Below are 6,532 nucleotides of genomic sequence, written 5' to 3'. Positions count from 1 at the left end.
AATTAGTTATAATGATATTTGTAATACAATTATCGCTTACTCGTCAAAAACCAATTGAGATGTTATTTCTCAATATAATCATCACTCAATTCAACTCAACTCGCTAACTTCAAAATGTCAACTAAAAAAAAAAGTGTATAAAAAAAATGAAATACTAGCCGCATTTACATGATAATGGTCAAAAGAAATTTCAACCAAAAAAGTGGACAACTTAGCATCTAATAGAGCCGCTTCTTGTACGTCAGTAACAATTTATCGCTATTTTGAATTCGTCGTCGGGGAATATCAACATACTGGCATAAGTTCTGGGCTGCATATTTGAAATTGTAATGAATCAGGTTTATTGCGTCATCAAGGCAAAGCAACAGTAGTGTGTCGGAAAGGGACAAGACGTGCATTTAAACTTACAGGCAACAATGACGAAATTTATTGTTCTGCGAACAATTATTGCAACGCTGATGGGCATTTTACACCGCCATTTGTGATATAAAAAGTCAAAAGAAACTTTTGTTCTGACAGTGAAAGACGTGGTCCAGTTGCCACCAACAGTTCAAATTCAAAATCAGGTTGGATGGAACACGATTGGATAGCTGAAAAAGGTTTTTGTACCCAAAACTGGTGCTATTCATATTTTAGTATTAGTTAAGCATACCACTCACATGAATTTTGATACCGTAATGCTGTGCAAAAAATATTATACAATAAAGATTTGTCTACTAGAGTATTCTTCGCTTATTGGATATAGGTATCTATTGTTATTTCAAACAAGCTTGAAAAGAAATTCATACCAAATGTTTCAAAGAATTAAAATGAAAGAATTTAGGCGAACAAAGTTTTCCACCGTTGCTCAAACTGTTGTACGAGAGAGTTAAACGTTTTACACGCTTGCTTGCAATCGCTAATTTTTAGTACACTGGCTTATTTCCACTTAATAAATATAACATTAAAAATAAGGCATTAACAATCACACAATTGTTTATTCCACCATTATCAACTTCGGCAGCCTCCGCAGTACCTACACGATCTTGCTTAGTCACATCTTTATTACCTTCAACACCCACTGCAACACCTACTCCAACTACAAACCGATTGCCATTTTTAAAAACTACGCTAGCTTTGAGTTTTGATTGGTATCAAGCATGTGTTGAGCATTGCAAAAACAGGATCGAGATGGAGTTGAATCAATTTTTCAAGCCCGAAATCAATCATATATTAAGAAATTGAAGCAGTGCAACATGTCAAAACTCGACAAAATGTGTAATTAAATTGTTTAAAAGCAACACACTACCAAAAGAAACCAAATAAAATAAGTTATAAAAAAGTAACATGCAACCAAAGGTAAATTAAATTTAAAAATAGTTGCAAAACTTTAGGCGAATTTTAGAAAAATTTAAATCTTTGTTAAACCACAGCAAAACAATAATGAAGAACGAGTACCTGCAGCCAAACAAATAAATGTTGCCAAATGTAAAAAGTGTAGATTACAATTGCACATAGAAATGTTATAATGTGAGAATTTGATGTGTCGGTAATGGTTGCGCGAAGAAATATGTAGTTGATAATGAATTTTACCAAAGAAATATGTAGTTAATAATGAATTTATTTGTTGCCAAAATGTAAAAATTTTAATATTATTTCTTAAATATAAGTTGTGTTAAAAATAATAATTAAAAAAAACTTAAATTAGAAAATACGATGTTTTCTCAAGTGAGTAGTTTTATCAAAATGTTGCCTAGAGTTTTTTTTTTTCTTTAGATATAGTTGCTTCGATAACTTGATTATTTTTTAATAAGTATATATTTATATAATCTTTTGTAGTTTTTTGTTGTCTAGACAGTTAAAATGGAAAAATTGAGCAATAAAAAAGTTACTAAACTTTAATAGATTAGTGTGCGGTTTGACCCGGTTTTACTCTAAAGGCCTGATTATATGAGGGAATATATCCCGCTTTGCCGAGATAAAAACTTGCCGCTTTTTAAAAACTCAAATCATTTTAATGCAAAAAAGTCTCAATTTTCCAGAAAGTTAAAAAAAAAATGGCGGAAAAATCGTCGAGGCTAGTAGGTTTATAGGTTATGTAATAGAAAAGAGGTTTTAAATAAAAAGTTAGACTATAATTATTAGTCAACTAGCAGTTTAACTAGTGTTCTTATTCATTTAAAAAAATAAAATGCTTTTTGTTTTGTTTTTATAAAACAAACGTCTTTTTTGTTTTCTTTTATTATAAAAACATTCTATTTGAGCAAAGATTAACTCATTTGTATTTTTGAAACATTTCCTCAACGAAAAAGAAGTTTTTATCATACTTTTTACTATGTTTTCATTATATTTTTATACCAATGTTCCAATGTTTTTATGCAGTTATAATTGAATATATTTTGAGCAGTTAGAAATGTTAGCAATATCGACAACTTGATAGAAATAATTTGTCTCGCTTAGGCGAGATAATGCATATTCATAAACAAAAAAGTCCTGTTCAAACGAGTTTCTCTGTTATTAAAGCTGGACTCTCGGCAGAGAAACTATCCCGGTATGGCGGGGTGGGATAAAAAATTCATGTAATCGCTTTTAAGACATTATGTGCAGTTAACCGTTATTCCGAGATCTCTGCTAATCGTCCCGTCTTGGCAGAGCGGGACATAACTCCTTATGTAATGAGGCCCTAAGTAATTTTAAACGTTAAATGTAAATTTACATTTTCGTATAAGTAATTTTTTTTTGTAACGAATTTTTCATTATAATGTTAGTTTTTTTACTTTTAAAAGTAAGTTATGTAGAAGATTTTATCAAAATGTAATTTACGTACACAAGAATAAAAATCACAAAAAAAGCTGTTTACTTTTAGATGTTAAAGTTAATTACTTTTTAAAATTACATTACATATTAAGTAGTTTTGTCAATTTGAAATATTCATTTACATTTAAACAATAGCTATTTTTAAAAAAATTGTACTATAAAAAATGAATTACATAAAGCACGGCTATCTAAAAGACAGGCCTATTAATCGTGCAAACCGTAAAAATAACTGGAGGCCGATTAGTAAAAATTTAATTTAGGCTTTATTTTGATTTATAAAATTATCTTAACAAATTACAATTGCTATCTAATTTTTCAACTAAGGGCATACTTATTTTATATTTATTGAAGAAAAAATATTACCAAATTTCATTGAAACATAATTTATTCAAAAGAGTTTTATATAAGTCAAACAACAAAAACAACACAAGTTTTAATTTAATCACTCAGTTTTAAAATTTTTTGAGCTGGCTTCTTGTAAGAGCGTGGAGTGTTTAGCTTTGAATAATTATTTAAAAAAATATTTGACAAAATTTTTCAAATTTTCATACACTTATTATTCTTAAAATAGCCAAAAAAAAAATTGTTGATTGATTGAAAGTAGTATGATAAGGAATGCAAACAAACTTGCAAAGTCATATCCAGTGCAATAAAAAGCATATAACAAAAGAAAGTAAATTGACTTAAAATGTCAGTTGGCTTTGTTAAACCACCTCTATCTAAGTCTAAGAGATAAGCACCATACTCATTACAATATGAATATGTATCAGTGTCAAGATCTTCATAACCAATCTTAAATTGAAGGTAACCAGTAATGTATACTAAAGCCATTTTAACAGAGTCAGTTAAACTAGACTCAAATTCAAAAGGAAAGTGAATATTTTCAAAGAATCAAATATTTCACTTTCCTTTTGTGTTAGTTGCCTCTGACAGTTCATGCAAGTATGACCAACATGAAGCTCACGAAAGTCTGAATCATATTGTAAAAGTAGTTTTGAGTGCTCAATTTTAGTTTTTTCTAAAACTTGTTGAACCGAAATAAAACAAGCACCACCAGCACCTTGACGTAACTTACTAAATGCCTTTTCAATAGGGTCAGATGTAAAGTCACCAAGTTTTACAAACTCGTGTGATGTACTTAACGAATATTTTGCTAACTCAACTAGTCCTTTTAAGGTATGGACTATCGCTTTAGATGTTTCAATAGTCAATGTTTTAATTCTATTTTTTCCATTATGGCAACCCATATCTTCACAGATTTGTGATAATGAAAGTATCTGTTGCAGACAAAGATCATCAGTCGAATTTATGACAGAGCGCAATGGGTCTCTTAACCTTTTATCATCACCCAGTTTGTGAACATTAATAATTTTCCATGCGTCTATAAACATTTTTAGAAATACAACAGTTCCTTTAACATTGGTTTGGTCTATTTTAGGATGTGTTGATAAGGCAGAAAGAGTTTCATCACAAAAAACTCTCAAACACAAAGAAACATTTTGTCGCTCAACAGGTTTTGGAAAGATAGAAGCTGTGATTAAACGTGAAAGAGTCACAAGTGTCTTACTTTCTAAGTTGTAAAGGTTCTTAAGATCACTCCACCTTGCAATTAAATTATCATCATCATCTTTAAATTGAATTTCTTGTGTTTTTTCAGTAATCCAATTATTTTTTATGTTTTTCCATATATGAACATATTCGTAAAGTAAAAAAATGTTATTTTTAGTCAGCTATGGTTTCTCTTCTAAAGTTTCAAAGAGAGAGAAAAACTTTACATTAACTTTATTATTGTCACATATAATCGCAACACAACTTCCATTTGCATTTGAAATTGATCCAAGTATAGAATCAACTACTTCATACTGAAAATCTGAATCTATACAACATACTGGAATCATGCATACTATAAAAGTGGGTCCACCAAAAAGACATTTAATCATAACAGCTAATATTGTTTTTGCTAATTTTTCTGGTTGATTAACAGATTTCCCAAAAAGTTCTCCACCGTGATAAGTTAATGAAGCTTTAACATATACTTCATCAACTAATAAAATGCACTGTCGTTGTCGGTTAGTAAGTTTGCAAAAAACATGCAAAATAAATTCATCATTGTTTAATTTTGAAGCTTTTGATGTCAATTTTTTTAGAGTAGAAACACTGGGAAGCTGATAATCATTTCAAATTCGCTTATAAAGTGCTCTTGAAACAGAAAAATATTCAAAAGCTCGAACAATAGTGTTTGAAGAATACAGTGTATCTCCAATACTTAAGACTGTCATAGAAGATAAACTTTCTACAACAACTTGTTTTTTTATCAATAACTCATTATTAGTCAAATATCTTATAGCTTCAGCCAAAATCGACCATTTGTCTAAAATAGTTACAAAATTTTTTGACAAACTTGTTACATAGCATAAGCATACACAATGATGCGTCTCATATTTTAATTTAGAAGAAAGATTTAGTATGAACCTATAAAAAATCAAATAAGAAAATCAGTAACAATTAATTAAATTTTTTTTTATAAATTTATAATAATTTAAAGTAAGCTTATCTTACTTTGGTAAACCACAGTAAAATTCAGTTGATTGAAAACAAATTTTTTCATCACATTTGTAGACAACTATACACTTTAATAAATCTTTTGGGATTTTTTTTTGGTAATAAATAATCGCATCATTGAAATTCAAAGAGTCCATCGCTTTAAAAGTTTCAAGTTGATCAGCTTGTACACTTCTTGCACCAGAAGTTGATGAAGTTGTAATTCTTGACTTTGGAGGTGCAGTTGGTACAAGGCTGGACTTAACACAATTAAAATAGAAGGTGGAGAAGAGTTACTCCACTCGTACGCATTGTTTTTAAAGAAACAAATGTATAGCATTGGAAAACTGTTACGCTTTGCATTTGTTTATTTTAAAGTTCAAATGATATAAGGTCATTATCATTGAACTGATTTTTTTGTTATTAATATTATTATTGTTATTATTGCTATTGTTGTTATTTTTGTTATTATTGTTATTATTGTTATTATTATTATTATAACTATTATTATTACTATTATTATTGTTATTATTATTATTATAAATATTATTATGCGTTGTTAGTATTTTTTATAAAAAAAAAACAATCAATAAAGGTTTCCAAAAATTTATAATTATATATCGATAGTATATCACGATATAATTATTGGTATGAAAAAAGTGAAAAGTGGTGCCACTAAGAGAAGAGGAAAAGCTGCAGCCAGGGAGGAAATCGCAAATCACCCCAAGCTAACACATTTTTTGAAACCATTAGTTCAGACTAGAAGTGTTTCGATACCAACAGAAACTACAAATAATTCTGATTGTCATTATTATTTGAATACTAGAGTAGTCAGATAGGTTGACATGCGAGTCTACGTCAAATGTCATAACAATTCCGCCTAATTTTCTCAGTGATGATTCTTCTGAGTGGCCAGATAATGTTTCTGACGCACAGAAGTGTAACATTGTTAAACGTGGTTTCAAAAAGATCGAAATTTTATTTCCATACAATTTAGAAAGAAGACGAGTTTCACTGAATTATTATAACCGCAAGATGAAGAATGGAGAAATCTTTGAACGCACATGGCTCATATATTCTTTGAACAGCAATAAATTGTTTTGTTTTTATTGCAAACTTTTTGGGATAACTTCTTCACCATTCCGGCAAGGAACGAACATTTGGGAAGGCTTGTCAAAAAGAATTAAAGAACACG

The sequence above is a fragment of the Hydra vulgaris genome, chromosome 10 (genome assembly GCF_038396675.1).
Source record: "Hydra vulgaris chromosome 10, alternate assembly HydraT2T_AEP".
Lineage (NCBI taxonomy): Eukaryota > Metazoa > Cnidaria > Hydrozoa > Anthoathecata > Hydridae > Hydra > Hydra vulgaris.
Note: the sequence above shows the minus strand (reverse complement) of the source record.